Source organism: Falco rusticolus, chromosome 13 (genome assembly GCF_015220075.1).
Source record: "Falco rusticolus isolate bFalRus1 chromosome 13, bFalRus1.pri, whole genome shotgun sequence".
Classification (NCBI taxonomy): domain Eukaryota; kingdom Metazoa; phylum Chordata; class Aves; order Falconiformes; family Falconidae; genus Falco; species Falco rusticolus.
Window position 1 is genome coordinate 17311659 of NC_051199.1, and position 16240 is coordinate 17327898.

The following is a 16240-nucleotide window of genomic DNA, read 5'->3' on the forward strand; positions in this document are numbered from 1 at the left end:
TTAATGGGGTGAAGGTTGCATTTGATGTTCCCGGGTGCTGTCAGATCACAAAGGGAGAAGCAATGGTTAAAAGGCAGAACTTCATCTTAGCATCTCAGCTCCACAGGGCAGATGCGGTAATGAGCATGGCGATACTGTCAGGAACATGCTCATGAGATGACAGGGAAATCTGCTCCATCACGGTAGGCTTAAAGAGTGGGGAGAGAAACCACAGAGCTCCCTTAAACATGTCCCTCATAAACCTGTCCATAATATATGCATTACACAGAAGGGCTTTGAGCATAAGCAGACAGCACCTAAAATTGTACCGATTGCAGAGATTAACAAGAATGGGACATGTGAACTCAAAATCCAGCAGCGGATATTTAATCTTTCCTTTTCAATGCTTGCATCTGAAAAGCCTTTGTACGATGCTTTTGGATGGGTTCATCTCGAAGAGACAAAGGAAATCCAGAGCAAGCCTGCTCTTCCCCACAGAGTCCATGCAAACAGCTGCAGTCTGCCTTGGAAGCCATTAGGCCTTCAGAAACAGACAAGAAGCTGAGAAGAAAGTGAGTTTTCTTCCCTGGAGTCCAGCTGAGAGGGCTGGCTGCCCCTACCCCCTTCATCCAAACTGAAATGCCAGATTCTAGTCAAACCCTTCTCTACTGCCACCTACAACCAGCTCCCAGTGTCACTTAAGATGACTCCATGGGGAAGAAACAAAATTGAGTACTCCTACCCTCTGGAAATGCTGAAAAAAGATATAACATCTCTATGCCATCAGATAGGACAGAGAGAACCAACATGCTGCGCTTCTGGTAGGAATTTAGGAACTTCTGGAAATTCGGAAGCTGGAAGGGAAGGAATATAAACAGTGGGGAGGAATCATTCCCATAATAAAAAATCCCTTGTGGTACCCTTTCCATTTGTCATTAGATAAATGTACAGCGTGTCCTAGCTCAACCTTATTTTCCAGTGATTTTCTCCTGCATTTTGCACAAATCACACTGAATTCAGCTCTGAAGCAAGCAGGAACAACTACTGACTTTGGATGAGTTTCTCTGGTTTACAGGAAGGCCTTTTACATGGCCCTAGGCCAAAATAAACTACTACGTTTCACTCAGTGATACACAAGCTCTGCAGCAAGCTAATATTTACATCCATTAGCTATGCTCGTAAGAACATGCTCCAAAAAACCACCAGGTCTCTGTTCCCACGAGCAAGGTATCTAGCTTTCCATGCTCTGTCTGCAAGTATGAAAATTCTTGTTTCTTGCTCTACCCAGCTATAAAATCAGAAGCCCTACACAGCGTGATTCGCTTCTGGTTCATTCCAGGCTCTCCAGAGATCTTATCGGTGGAGACAGGATGGACACAGAGCCTGTCAGATTACAACAATTTCTCCATTACAGGAACAGGACTCGGCTGACAACAGCCCCAGCTGCTCCCACACTACACATGTACGGGGGGTGCAGAAGGCACGTGCACAGGGTCAAGGGCTGGTCAAGGGGAGCTGTCACAACCTCCTGGGTGCCCTGACCATGCCAGCGTTTGCCAGCTGAGATGAAAGAAGAGGATTCTCCCCCTTCGGTAAAGAAACGGCAAGCTCACACACACAGTGAAGAAGATAGAGGGGACTGTTGGGCAGGATGGCTTCTGCAGTCTAGCTCCATTCCTGTGGCACATCATTATTAAAAAAAAACAAAAAACCAAAAATAAAAATCTATTAATGCCACAGGACCTGACAGTTCATACTACTAACACAGCGCAGGGACCGATTCTTGTGTACTAGTGCTACCAGCACTGTGATGCTTAGGTTTAAATGGCCCGAAATCTGTGATATGTCCCAAAGAAAAAGGTCTTCCCACACAAGTCCTGTGGTCACACAGTGCTGTCATTTCTCCCCAGGGAGGATAATGTGAGCCTGCCAGTGACACCAGAAAAAGAGCACTGCATCCGTTCAGTCACAGAGAGAGGGGGTGGGTATTGCAATGCCCTAAGAACCTGACGCCACAGCACTACAACCCACCCCAGTCTTGCCAGGAACAGAAGAGCTTTCTCAGCCTCTTCCAGCAACCTGCTGCTTTGTCTCATGAAGTCAGAAAGCACGTTGACATTTTGCTTGCGTATGATGCAATTCCACTGGTGCCAGACTAACTTCTCGCACAATTCGGTGCCACTGCACTGGAACACCAGCATCTCTGGCTGCAACAGGAGCCAGAGGCCAGAGAGCACAAACCCCAGGCTGCAGCAGAGGGGTTCACCCAACTGTGTCCACCCAAAAAGGTCACAGATCTCACCTCTGGTACACAATCAAATAAAAAGCAAACACTAAAGGGAGCCAGGAATAAAATTAGTGAGCAGAAGAGCACACCAGCTTAGAAATCATACCACAGCCAGAAAGCAGGCAATCAGAGCAGCCAGAAGGCTGGAGAGCTGTGATAGATCCTCAGCGCTCCAGGAACTTCTCATGAGACCAATATACTCCAAGGTGTTCTTAATGTCTCCATAAATTAACATTTTAGTAATAATAATTCAGAGAGCAGTTGGGGAAATGATCCATCACTGCTGTCGCTAGAATTTTTAAAGAACTTGAAATGTTCATTTGTTTCAAGTTAGAAATTATATCCTTTTCATTCCTGAGCATCTTCTTCAAACTTTCACTGTCTGTCTACTGGGGAGCAAAGAAAAGTGGGGTGAGGGGAGACAGTATCATAGAAGCGTCTCCTTTTCTTAAAAGTACAGCTCATGGAAAGGTTTAGTTTTTCATTTGCTACTGGCCAGAAGTGGCCTTTATGTCAGAAAAAAAAAAACCATGAAAACACCTTTTAATAAAACACCCTTCCCAAACAGACCTAGGCAAGGAATTGTTCACTCCTGCCTTTAACAGCATGGACCCCGCAAAGCCTACGCATTTTCCAAACAATTATAAAACCCAAGACAGTTGTCAAATAATTAACAAAGAGAACTGCACTCAAAGTAACTACTGTACACCTATTCTCAAAGACACTGTACCAATTCTACAGAACAATACTGCATTTTCCAAGAAAACGCCTTTGTCCCTCCTAACCACCGGCACCTAGGGAGAGCTGACAGCTTTTTTGCTTTTCACTGAGAAGTCACACTATGGCACACAGAACAAAAGTGCCCTTCAAAACCTTGCCACTAAGTGCTCTGGCTGAAAGGGCATTTAAAATAAAGCTGTTTCATAAAGAGGGAAAAAAATAACACCAGCCAAAGCAACTTTTACATGTTATTTTCTTTTTGTAATTGTGTCCCAGGCCCCTCTGAGTCAAAAATATTCAAGAGCACAGGACTGGCCCCAGGAAGAGGGATGCAGACACAGAAAAGGTAGCACAGAATCAGGGTGGGCTAGGTTAGAAAGCGCTTTGCTTCTACACCACGTGGACTTGGGGCTGAAGGCTTATGGGCTGCGGAGTGGGGCTGGTGCTCAGGAGAGGAATACAGCTCCCCCACTCCCACATCACTGCGTGCCCACAAGCCCTGGGTTCCTGCATCGCCACACAGTAGCATTGGAAAAGGCTGCCCAATGAGTTTGCTGGGTTTTCTTATGGGGAAAATAGACATACTGTCCAAGTAAATTCAAAGAATCCAAAAGGTAGACAAAAGGCAGTCTGCAAAAGCAGCTGCAGAAAAGTAATAGCAAAAACACTAATGGAAAGTGGGAAAAGGCCCTTCAGCCCTCCAGGAAACACTTTTGCTTTTCAGTATGTACGGGAGTATGTCAGACAAAGGGAGGAATTACTGTAGCATAAACCATCTTGGTGCCACTTAGCTGGAATTTGTGCAGCGTCTCTCTGACCCTGCCTCTCCTCCGGAGGCCATTTGGGCACTGCACAGCACTGCCCTTTGCTACGGCATCAGCATTTCCACTTGTACCCCTGCCCGAAGCAGAGCCACTCCTACAGCAAGCTGGCCAGTCCTGCAGACAGCCCTCCTGAGCAACATAAGGTTACACTGAAATCTCCAGAGATGTGGGTAGAAAGACAGGTGACGAGTTTTGGAAAGCCAGCCTTTTCTCCCCAGGAGGAATCAGCATTTTCATTAAAATTCCCCTTCCCAGCCAGCTTCCAGAATCAGAAAGGGGAGGAAACCAGCAGCAGTTTGATGATGAACTCCATAAGCGGCTCAGAGCACTCTCCCTGCTCCAGCACACACTACGCCACAGTCATCACTTCAAATACAGGCACACTGACCAACAAAGGGCCCCCAACACCGTCCTCGGAAACACATCCACATCTCTCCTAAGGGCAGTGAGCCCAATTTGCCTTGGCAGCAGCTCCCTAAAAGCCAGGCACAATTCAGCAGGAATCAGCCAGGGCTGAAGCCTGGCCCGCAATCAGGGATACTGTGGGAGCCTTAAGTGTGGCCCAATCAGTGCACCTAATGGTGACACATCCAAGGCATGGACCTGAGAGATCGATGCTGAAGTCCCACTTTTGCCAGGGTAGGTGCAATCACCAGGCTATCACGCGCCTGACAACAGAGCAGGCTGAAAGGATTTTGTTCTGAAATGTTTCTATCATAAGTTTAATTTACATAATCAGAACCAAAGGGAAGGTTTAGATTTGAGCAGTATGAAACTTTTTCACCAGCTAGAATCACAGCAGATATTAAACACTTGCCTTTGCAGAACTGAGAGAAAAAGAAAAATAAACTAGAGAGAGTCAGATGGAAAGATGCCCTGGTGAGAGGTCTCCCCCATCGCTAGCACAAAGCATCTTTTGTCTTCCTTGGCCAGAGCTGGCCATCGTCACACAGGACCTGGAAGCACTGACTCCCAGCACTGGGGTCTACAGTGCTTATGCACAGCTTTATACCCAGGTCTACCAAGCATCCAGAAGAGGAAAAAACCCAAGCCAAACAATAAAAAAAAAAACCAAAACAAAAAAACCCAACAACAACCGAGAACAAAAAAACCACAACCCCCAACCACAAAACAAAACAAAAAACCTCATCCAACCAAAAATATCTGGGAACAGCTTTCTCTGTCAGTGGCTCAGCCAGCTCTTTGCCAGCTGAGGACATGACACCAGGCATCCCAGGCAGCTCCAGTTGCCCATCACCCACCACTGCCCCTCCCTGGCCTCCTGCACTGCACATCCAGGCCAAGGGCTGCAGCCTGCTGACTTTTTAATTACTTTTTACTAAATCCCCAACATGGGGATGAATGAACTCAGCAGTGTGTCACTCTGGGGTCACTCCAGGAGGTCGTCCCAAGCTATTTCTCCTTCAACACAGCAGCGTGAACCGCAGAAGCAAGGCTGACCTTCAAAGGGCACCAAGAGCTCCCGTGAGCAAAGCAGGCAGCAGCCCCTTGAGCTCAGAAGCTTGGGAAAAAGCAGGGAGACATTTACAGCAGGTCATTTCTGGGAGCTTCCTTGGTAGTGCAAGATCTGCCACTGTCGGTGCCAATGTTTGGGGCACAAAGGTGATTGCCAGGCAGGGAATTTGCGATCTGCTGTTGGCATTTAGACACCATCTCCTGGCATCCTTTTGGCTCAACAGATCTGGCTAACAATCAGAATTCTGAGGAAGAAGCTATTTTTCCCTCTCTCAAGAGAAAAGGAAAAAAAGTACAATCCAGACATGTGGAGAGAAGGGGGGGTTGTGTGTGCTTGAAAATATGTCTGAAGAAAGTCAGTACCCTCTCCCTCCCTCAGCAGTTCTCCTGGGGTCCTCTCAGGGCTCGGCAAAGCAGAAATCCTACAGACCTTGCACACTGCTCTGCTGAAGCCCAGGGTGCCGCTGATTATACTCTGGCAGCTACGTAGCAGGCAGAGCATGCTGCATTTCATACATTTAAAATAAACCAGCTCAATAATCTGTCACCTCCCTGAAATATATGCACACCTGGACAAGACAAATAAACAGCTGGGACTAGCACCAAGAGATCTGTGGAGTGGGCTGAAAAGGGGCAGGTAGAGCCACAGCTATGAAATCAAACATCACGGATTACAAATGCATACACGCTGAGCACTGAGCAGTTCAAACACCAATCTACAAGAGCACTTCTGTGCTCAAGCAAAAGGTATCCAGCCAAGACAGTCTATTTTTTAAGTCTGAATAGCCGGGGAATGAAAAGCTTCCAACAGAGCTTCAAAGAGAGCTGAGACCTTCCATGAAGCCAGACACAATGCTTCTATTTTAGATGGTGATGTTATAGTGAAAGGAGAGCTTGGAGAAATACCCACATATTGCGCTACTGGAAAATAAACTGACAAACTAATCTTTGCACAGAAAAAAAAAAGAAATCCGCAGCCAACATGGCTCAAAGACCTGAGGAAACTTAAGGAATCCAGAGTGAGATTCTTCCCTCACTGAAAGAGTTCTGATTAACTCTCATGAGCACCTGGAGACATCTGAGAACAAGCATTTAATTTATACATTCTGCCTCCTGACCTTTTCAATGGCTTTTAGATGTGAGCAACCCCACTGCCCTCCCCAAAAGGTTATTCCACTGTCCCTGCAGACGTAACAGCACATCCACATTGCGCAACAGATTACACAGCTGCAACCCCAAGCTAGCTCAGCCCAAATCTCTAAACCCAGAGAACACAATGCAGACTTAAGCAGGTTTATCAGCTGGGCTTACTGCCTTCTGCAGGACCGGACTCCTGAACCCCAGAGCAGCTTTCCCAGGAGAAGCATGACTCTTGCAAGCCCAGCCCAGCACCACCAAGCGCCCTGCAGCCCCACTGTACATCCCCGCTGCCACAACAGGGGCTACACCCAGCCCTGCTGAGCCCTAGCTGCAATAGGTTCTCTGTCTCAAAAAATGCTCCAAGAGTTTCTTCAGTTCAAGCCCTTGTTGCCAGCTATATACCTGCTCTTTCACTTCACCTCCTCCCCTTACAGCCCTCAGTGCTTGCAGATCAGACTCCCAGGATGGCTGCTCTATACTCAGCCACCATCTTCCCCTTCTTGTTCTCCCAGATCGGGACACAGCAGGCAAAAAGCCTCCAAGCACCATCATGCTCCAGAGCACAACACTGTGTTTCGCTCCCCTTTCCAAGCATCTTTTTTACTTTGCCGCTGCCACAAAATCCCCAGGCAGACTGCAACGTCTCCAGCACTGCTAGCAGGTTTACCCATGCTGCTGCCAGTGGTGAAGACCTGATCTTCAACTCTGCCTGCGGTGTAAGAGTAGGATTTCTTCAAGTGACTCCAGGTATCCTGGGTCAAGCAACATAATCAAGGGTAAAAGCAAGTCAGCAGAGTTCTTTTTCAAGTTTGGCCCACACAGCGTTTCCACATCTGGCACATATTAATCATGTTAATTTAATTCCATTTAGCCTTATAAGAAAAAGCAAACAAGAGTAAGACTTGAAGATGCTTCATTCTTTCTCCTCCAGCTCAGACAGGCTGCTCTGTGTGCTTTACACATTAATCCACAGCAAAATTTAAAGCAATAGAAAAAGGAACACCAAAGGCACTGAAAGCCCAGGAACTACCTGCCTGCCTCAGGACAACAGCCCACGTACAAGGCACTCTCTGGAGGTCCTTCCAGCTCTCCCAAGGGCCCCCATGTTCCCAATTCACCCGCTTGGTCCTCCTAGTAACTATCAGAGCAACTTTCCTCTGCATGCCTGCCCCTTCCTGGTCCGGGCAGTACAGCTGCACTCTACAAAGGGGACTAGAAAAAGCCGGGTACAGACAGGGAGGAAAAAAAGGAGACGAGAAACAGGATGAGACAATCCTTTGTATGCCACGTGTATTGCATTTGCTCCACCCGTCTCTAACATTTTGTTCTGCAAATACTAGGTTGCATCATCACAGGGAACTTGCTCGGGCTCTGCCTGCACTGACCCCATCAGTGCAGCTCTAAATTCAACCTTCAAACAATGGCACCCTGAATTTTCAAGTCCAGGAGCCTCGTACGAGGACCGCTCTGTTGACCCACAGCACCTACACAGTGGGAAGGCTGAGAGGGAGCTGCAGGCAGCAGTATGCTGTGATTGTCATCAATATTAATTATTTGGGGAGAATATGATTGATCTCATGAGGGCAATGAATTCATTTCTCCAGCTGAATGACAAACAAAAGGCAATATATGCATTGCTGACATTTCCAAAGGCTACAAGGAGCAGCGACAAAAGGAAATACCGCTCTGTGCTAAAACCCTACTTCAGAGGACCAAAAATCTGAAGTCTTCAAACTTTTCATTTCAGAGCACTTTCAATGTTGGCATTGAAGGAAGTGGACACCTTCATATTCTCAAATCTGCACTGATGCTAGCCCTGGGCTGGCTCACCTTTTTGCATTGAGAGGAAGCAATCCCTGGCTGTCTTTGGAAGGTTGGGTTGAGTTTACCTCTTGCTTTTGGACTCCTCTCATCAACAACTACGTCATTGGCACCTGGCAGACAAGGCAGCAGGGGTGGCTTAGAAAGGGGAAAACATTGCCTTCCTGGATAGCCGCAACCCAGGGTAGGACCCTGGGTTTCAGCAGGGCTGCAATGCCAAGGACGTAGCTCCCCCGTGCCATGGGAGAAGAGGAGGACACAAAAAGCCTAGAGAAAAGCATTTCCACCTCTCCACAGCCTTGGGTCAGGGGTGTCCATGTGTGCAGCCTCTCAAAGAGCCAGAATTAAACAGTCTCCCTAAAGTCCACATAGCAACATAAGAAAGAAGGAGGAAGGTGAAGAAAGGTAAGTGCACCAAGGCTGCAGCTATTTTTACAGGAGAATGGATGAGGGGGAAAGACAAATCCAGTCCACAGGGACTGGGAGTGTTTTGTGGAGTCATGTTTTGTCACATCCTTCAGTCACCCCAAACCATCAGCCTTGTCTGGCTCAACTGCAACCAGACAATTTGCTAAAGCAACATATTCTGTAATCCAGCAGCACATCTGTGCTCATTCAAAGAGGTTGGGTGCCCTACAAGATCTTCACAGCCTGCCAATGTTACCACGCCAGGCAGCAACACATACATCCCCCTCCCATTATCCAGATCCCTCCTTAGAAACCAGGTCTGCGAGGTGTCTGTGCTTAAAGCAACAGGGGGAGGCAGCTATTTCTCAACAGAACAAATCCGATTATTTGTATTAGAGTGAATTTTTATGGCTCTTACTGTCAGGATAAGTATTTTCTACAGATCACAGAGCTTTGAATCAACAGATAGCTGATAAATTCATGTAGGTGGGGCCCTGGATGATACCGTGGTGGGATGGCAGTGAAGTTGTTTTACCTTTGGTTCCTTGTGAGATTTGCTTTTTAGGGCTAACCTCAGAAAAAAATAATTAGAAATTAGGGCTCCTGCCACTGCCATTTACTATGCTCCTGTAAGTCTCTAAGGCTGAAGATTCTAAAACAGCGTAGCAGTTTAGGGTAGCAATATGGGTTTCCCATTAATCTACATGAAACCTACAGAAGCATCAATCACCAATTGTAGTACATGAAAAAAAATGTTGCACCTCCCTGATAATCAGGCATCTGAGCGCTTATAAATGGCTGACCCTGAACGGAGTGCATTAGTAGAGGATTCCTAAATCCGTGCCTCCGTTTCTCCAGCCACATTTATAACAGCCTCCCCCCACCTCACACCACAGCTGTGCATCTTAGTATCTCTAAAGTGCTTAGAAACACTGAAAAGAAAGATAGTACATGAGTGCGAAGTATAGATTAATTCCCTGAGCTCAGCAGTCACTGGAGCTGGTGGGGCTAAATGTACCACATAACCCAAGTTTTGCGTGGTGGGTCTGAGCCTGTCTGAAATAGTACCTACTTAAGCAGCAGCTCCCTTGGAACAAGTAATTTCAGGGCTGGTTGGCTGGGCACAAGGAGCCCCAGCAAACGGGAAACACAGAAACACAATATACTACTATGAAAAATAGATGCTCTTCCAGAATAAGGTCTCAAACCTGTTCCTATGGAATCTGGTAGTGTGATTTCAACTCATTTCAGCCAGAATATGACAGAGCTGTTCAGGTTTTAGCAACCAGCATGTTAAAAACATAGCCAAACATAATTTGAAAAGCTCTTTCCATTTCTGTTTGTTTTTTTAAATGATTAAAAATCCAGTTTAAATATTGCAAGGAAAACTTTAAATTGAGCAAGATAAATTTTGGCTTTCTCCCAAGTAGAAGGCAAACCCCAAAATGCTGCTGCAAATCTAACAGATGGGAGTTATTTTTCACTCTTTAAAAATTTCATTCCTTTCCACTGAGATTAACTGTAATTAGCTCTTTATTTACATCCAAGACAAAAGGTAAAATGATAAAGAAAGGCAACTATAACCACAAATCACAGGCAGAAAAAGGCAAAAAAAAAGGCAAAAAATCCCCCTGAGAAGGAAACCTCACATCTTTCTCACCAAGCAGTATTATTGTTACAACAGCTCCACAGCATCCTATCAGCGGAACGATAAACATTTAGATCATAGTTTTGCAAGATTTTACAGACAAATTGATCGAACATATAAGATCATTCTCTGAACATCTGAGAATATTACATTGCTATAAGTGGACAGCATCAGGCCTAAGAGAGACAAGATACTGCATTACACTTTTACCTCAGTCATGCAAGGGATTAAGCAAAGCCAGGAAGGGGGAAAAAAAACAACCAAACCAAAAAAAAACTCCAAAAAATTCCACCAACACATAGCAGCATTTCTATTTAAAGAGACAGAGAGGTATTAAAACTTAGTTTTTCTTTTTTCCTTTTTTTTTTTAGTGTCTTTCTCTAATTCTCATAATACCTCGGCTTAGTAAAGCTGAAGAGCTTCTTAAGCATTTCTGCAAGTGCATGATTCACATTGTATCCTTGTCTTTCGGTTGCACAACAAAACTGTCCAAGGAGCTTCATGCAAAGCTATCAACCAGCCTTTTTCCAGGGTATTTCCAGGCTGCAATAAAGAGCTCCCAGCTTGCACCCAGACAAGCTGCTGACCCATGGCCACACTGACCGAAGCTGAAGGCCAGATGCAAAGCTGCACAGGTTAAATAGGAAAGCTTGCCCAGCCATGCCTAGGCAAGGTGTTAGCAATAAAGAAGATGAATGGGCTTGAGGGCAGCCTCAAATGCTTTTGAACCAATAGGATGCTCTCCCCTGCCAGCTCAAGGGTCCCAATACCCATGATGGGCATGGGATGGGAGTACGTGACCATCCAGTTCCTCTTCCAGGCATGATAATATAGTCTCTTTCTACAGACACCTAGAAAGAGCTGGGAAGAGCCTGTAGCTCTTGATGACCCTGCTCTGGGTGGGATTTCCAAGGTAATGGCTCTCTGGCAACTCCCTGGTGTTCCCAGTAGAAGAAGCCACCTACCACTCCCCTCAGTCAGCCCAGGATACTCTTACTGTCTGCCCTGAACACAGCTTTTAAGTTAACAGTCCCTTTCTGTTAACACATGTAAATCTATACCGACACCATAAAAATCAACATAAATTTTTCATTAAATATGAGTCGGCATATAAGAAAAGAGAGAAGTAGAAGGAAAGAAAGAAAGAATGTCCAAACTCAACACCAGGGACCTTGACTCCACTTACTGCAAAAGTTAAGGACTGGCATAATTCTCCACATTTTACTCAAAGAGAAAATGAAGCTCTCGTGCTTTCACACTCTTTCCTTCTCTTTCCCTAATGCTCTCAGAGACTTCTATCTTTAGCCAGTTATCCTTGCTGTAATTTTCTTAGAATTGTAATTGGATAATCATCCAGACTTGGGGGAAACCTGTGTCAGAGGAATCCCTGGAGATATAGCCCCCATTTGATGAAATGAGAGTTCCTATATTAACAAAGGACTGACTAAAGATACCATTCTTCACTTGTAGTAGAAATCCTGTTTTAACAGCAACTGTCTTTAAGGAACCCTATGACAAAATATGTGTGCTTCTGCATTTGTGTTCCTGTATTTTATTTTCTGTCAAATAAGACACTGAATTTATGAATATCACAATGTGTGTGTGTTTCTTATTGGGACCTCTGAGGTTGAAGGTAGCAAGCACACTAGCCAAGACTGAAATTCCCAAAAGCGCAGGCACCACTGGAACTAATTTCCCCAAATCGGTTTCCTTTTTGCATTCTCTCCAACCATACATGTGGCTCAGTCTCATGCAAAAGCCTTACATGTAACAACACTGCAGCCGAGAAACGTGAGATTAGCTTTCTGCTTTGCAAAACCACCGGTGTGAGAGGAGAAATCCTAAAATACCTCCAAAAGAAGCAGCTGGTTTGTTCCAATTTAGCAGTGACCAAATCTCAGCCATACATTTTGCTGACAGCAGAGCAGAACAAAGCAGTTACAAACCGTGGAGGGAAAGAAACCCACCTGCACACGGACCCCAGAGCTACACCTGGGCTGCAGTGCTGGTGCAAGAGAGGGGGTCAGCTCACGAGTGGCAAACATGACAGCCAGCTTTGCCTTCCATCTGCCTCTACATGTGGCCCACCTCACGCAGCCAGAGGAGCACCGGCTCTCACCCACCAGGTTCAGAGATGCTGCTGGCTGGGCTGCATCAGCCCGGCATCGCAGAGGAGACAGCTCTTGGCTCTACTTACGGGGACAATGGAATCTGAGGTGTGTCAAGAGAAAGGCAGGGGAGGAAGGAGAAGAGCAGGCAATGCCTGAAATGTGAGCTCCACTGTAGAAAGTGTTTCAGTTCCCAGATAACGCGGCGCTGTTCACAGATTTCAGCTTATATAGGCTTTTCCATGCATCTATTTTTATTCCCGAAGCATTCCCCGTTGCTGTATGATGAAAAGGAAGACTGGACAGCATGGATGTTCACAGATATCTGAACACATTCACATGCTGGCTATAATCTTCCCAACTGTCTACCTTGCTAATGCAACCTGTGCTCTAAGGGCCAAGCTGGGACACCCCTCCCACACCACCAGCTGTAAGGGTTATCTTTGTGTTAAGTTTTGCAAGTCAGAGTCTTTCTGAAATGGGAAGACATTTGACAGCCAGTGGGGGACCCAGGACAGATGGGGGAAGAAATATGAATCACATGCCTGCCAAAATAACCAACATAAAAATCCAAACATAACAATAAGCGAGAAGGAATAAAAGGACATGTTCTGGCCTCTTATTCTGAAGGAGTGAAATGCTTCTTCCGTAGCGCTGGCATCATGCACATACAGGTCTTGAAGGAATACAGCTGAGAAACTCTCTGCCTCTTGGCAGACTGATACTATGAGCTCAAGCTACATCCACAGACATGGAAAGAAAGTCACAGGGCTGTGCGCATACAGACCTGACCTCTGCCTTGCACAGAGTTGTTGCATTAGAAACGGAGCATCTCAGCTCACAGCTCCCTGCTTCACCTCCACGCAGCCACTCCACCTTCCAGCTTAACGTGTCCTGATCGTTTCAGTGCCCTGCACGCTTCCTACCACCCCAGGTCCTCACAGCTGTACCCTCCACATGCTTTGTTATCTTGCGCCTTTAATTGCTCCTACAGAGGAGGTGTTCCCAGTGACAGCAACAACTCCATACTTACTCCCAGGGAAGGGGAGTACCTGGGTGGTAGAGCTTAATACTCCCCTGCTCACCACAGGCAGGCAATGGAGGCAGAAAGCAGGACCTTTCCTAGCACCAAGCCCACCCACCAGAAAGTCCTTGGGCTGGAGAGATGCTCTCCATGCAAACAGGAGAGGCTCTTCCTGCAAGGAACACAAGACAGCAAGTAAATCTTCCAGAGCTGCCAAAAGCAACCTGTTATAAATGGCCCTCTAAGTTATGAGATATGGACTCTGCACAGCACAGTTAATAAATAACACCCCACAATCCTTCTGTCTATGGAAGTGTAAGTGTAAAACAGTTCTGCTTACCCAAGAGGGGGCACAGTTAAAAATGGAGTGTTAGAAAAATAGCACTTTTTAATTACATAGCAAATAACTTTTCAAAAAAGGATAAGGACCTTGCTGCAACCTCCCAAACCCATCAGTAAAAAGCCTTTCCTAGGACAACAAAACTAAATGCACAGAACAAAAGCCGTAAGAGAAAAACTGTAAGAAAAATAGAATTTTATCCCAGCACTACAACCAGCTGTTCACAAAGCAGAGGCTAGGATGGAAAGCGAGAGCATGCATGTGAGAGCTTATTTATTTTGCAAGTATTTATAATCCGGTTTACAGCAGCATCCTAAGGCCCCGAGATGAGGATCCTGTTGTGCCAAGCACCACACAGACACGCGCCGAGAAACCTGCCCAAGCCGAGGAACAAGCGCTGCCACTGTAACGAAAGGAAGCGACCCCAGCACCCGAAGCACCGGAGCCCTTACGGTGTCTTTTTTTTCCTCCCCTTCCAAGGAAGAATTCCCGCCGCCCAGCTTCCACCCCGATCCCCCCAACGCCTCGCACGAGGGGCGGCCGCCCCCACCGTCCCCCTGGACGTGCCCCTTCCACTTCATTTCCCTGCGGCGGCTGAACCACCCCCCCGCCCCCCCATTCCGTGGACCGGTTCGGCCGCAGAAGCGAACAGGTATCAGGGGCTCGCGTCTGCGACGCGAATGGAAATGAAAGCCGCACCCGCCGGCACAGGCAGCGCTACAGCCGGGGGGGTCCCAATTCCCCTGCCCCAAGGGAGGGCACCTAAGCGAGCCGCTCCGCGTTTCGGGCGCCAGAGGCCCGGCCGGCCCGGCTGCCGAGACGGCGGGTCACGCACCCCGCTCCCGCGGCTCGGGCTCGCCTTCGCACCGGCTGCGTCCCCCGCCGAGAGGCTGCGGAGGGGCCCCGGCAGCAGCACCGCGCCCGCCCGCCCCCGCCGGCCGGCGCACGGCCGCTCTCACCGCGCAGAGGCGTCCCTGCCCGGGGGGGCGCCGGGCGCTGCCGCCGCCGCGGAGGCTCCTCGGGCTCTGCCGAGCGGTTCGTCTTCGTCCCGCCCTTTCCTCCGCTGCGCGCCGCCTCGCCCCGCGCCGCCGCCTCCGCCACAAACTTTCCCTCCGAGTGCGGGGAAGTTCACGGCCGGGCCGGGCCGCCCCCCCCGCTCCGCCGCGCCTCCCTCCCGGCCCCGGGCACACGCGTGTCCCGCTCGCGGCCCCGCGCGCCGCGCATCACCTGAGGGCGCGGGGAGCGCGCGCGGCTCTGCCCCGCGCTCTCCTCTTCCTGCTGCTGCTGCTCCTCCCGCTCCTCCTCCCGCGCGCCCCCCGCGCCCCCTACCGCACGGGGAGCGCTCCCCGGCCGGCGGGGGTGCCCCCAGCCCCGCGGGGGGGTGTCACTGCGGAAGCCGGGGGGGGGGGGGGGGGGGGCCGGGGCGGGGAGCGAGCGAGGCGGAGGCGGGTCGGTGAGGCGGGAGGCGCCGCGATGTCCCTCTGGCAGTTGCGGGGTCCTGCCGGGCGGAGGCGGGTTGGGCGGCGAGCGCGGGCCGCGGCTCCCTCTCCTGGCCTGAGCCGGGCTGCGGGCGCGGGGGGGCGGGCAGCGGCCCCGGGACACCCTCAGCCGTTGCAGCCCGGCCGCCGCCTGCCTGGGTACCGCGGGCCGGCGTGCGGAGCCTGCTGCTGCTGCTGCGGCCCCTGCGCTGCCAGCGGGTCGCTGCCCGCCCCCCGAAAACGGGGTGTCCCCCTCCCCGCCGCGGTGCGCCGGGGGGAAGGGCGCGGGGGCCAGAGCCCGGCCCCGCACAGCGCCTGGGCGCTGCCGTGCTCGTGCCAGGGCAGTGGCACTTGCTGCTACCGCAGCCACGGGTGCAGCGCGGACGGAGCTGAATTTGTTGATAAATGAGGAGCGGGCACCTGAAACAGACTGCGAGGGAAACGGTGGGGAGGCCAAGTGGAAAAAGAATCTGCAGAAATTTGGGCTGGCAACTTCTGGAGAACATGGCCAGCCATAGCCAGTGCAGCCCCCCCCTAGCGCAGGAGTGCCCTTCCCCGGGTCAAGGAGCCACCTCAGGCTGGCCAGGAGGTTCTTCCATCCTGGCAGTGAGCGACCTGGCCTTACTCGTGCTTTTGTCACCTCTTGGCAGCCTGACAGTGGAGCGACATGTCTGGACACAAAGCCTTTAGCACTGAGAAAATTGCTGTCGGTTTTAAACTGCTGCAGCACTTCTTAGCACTATTGGCTACAAGACTTGGACCAAGTTCAGTATTTCAGTTGTTATCCCCAGGAGGTGGCTCCAGGATACCTCAGAGGCCAAATTTCATTCCACCCCATGAGGCACCTCTGCAAAAATCGTGTCCTGGAGAGCAAGACCTGGCCAGGGCACCTGGCGCACCTCACATAGCCTCTCCCGGCACGCGTCTCCCCGTCTTCCCTGCTGGGCCCTGTGAGGCACCACTGCACACACCCTACTGCTGTGAAAG

At 49.3% G+C, this 16240-nt stretch overlaps 1 protein-coding gene across 7 annotated transcripts in view; it reads right to left on the reverse strand.

Moving 5' to 3' along the window:
* LOC119156703 (interleukin 1 receptor accessory protein) overlaps positions 1–15198 on the reverse strand; it is a 49191-nt gene extending 33993 nt beyond the window's left edge. For 2 of the 7 annotated variants that reach the window (XM_037406906.1, XM_037406909.1), the window contains exon 1: positions 15003–15168. The gene's annotated coding sequence lies outside the window, so the exon portion shown is untranslated. Of the gene's footprint in view, positions 1–7456; positions 7553–14734; positions 14954–15002 lie in introns of those variants that run through there. The other 5 variants (XM_037406907.1, XM_037406908.1, XR_005107268.1 and 2 more) reach the window with 4 other exon arrangements.
* Positions 15199–16240: the final 1042 nt, after the last annotated feature.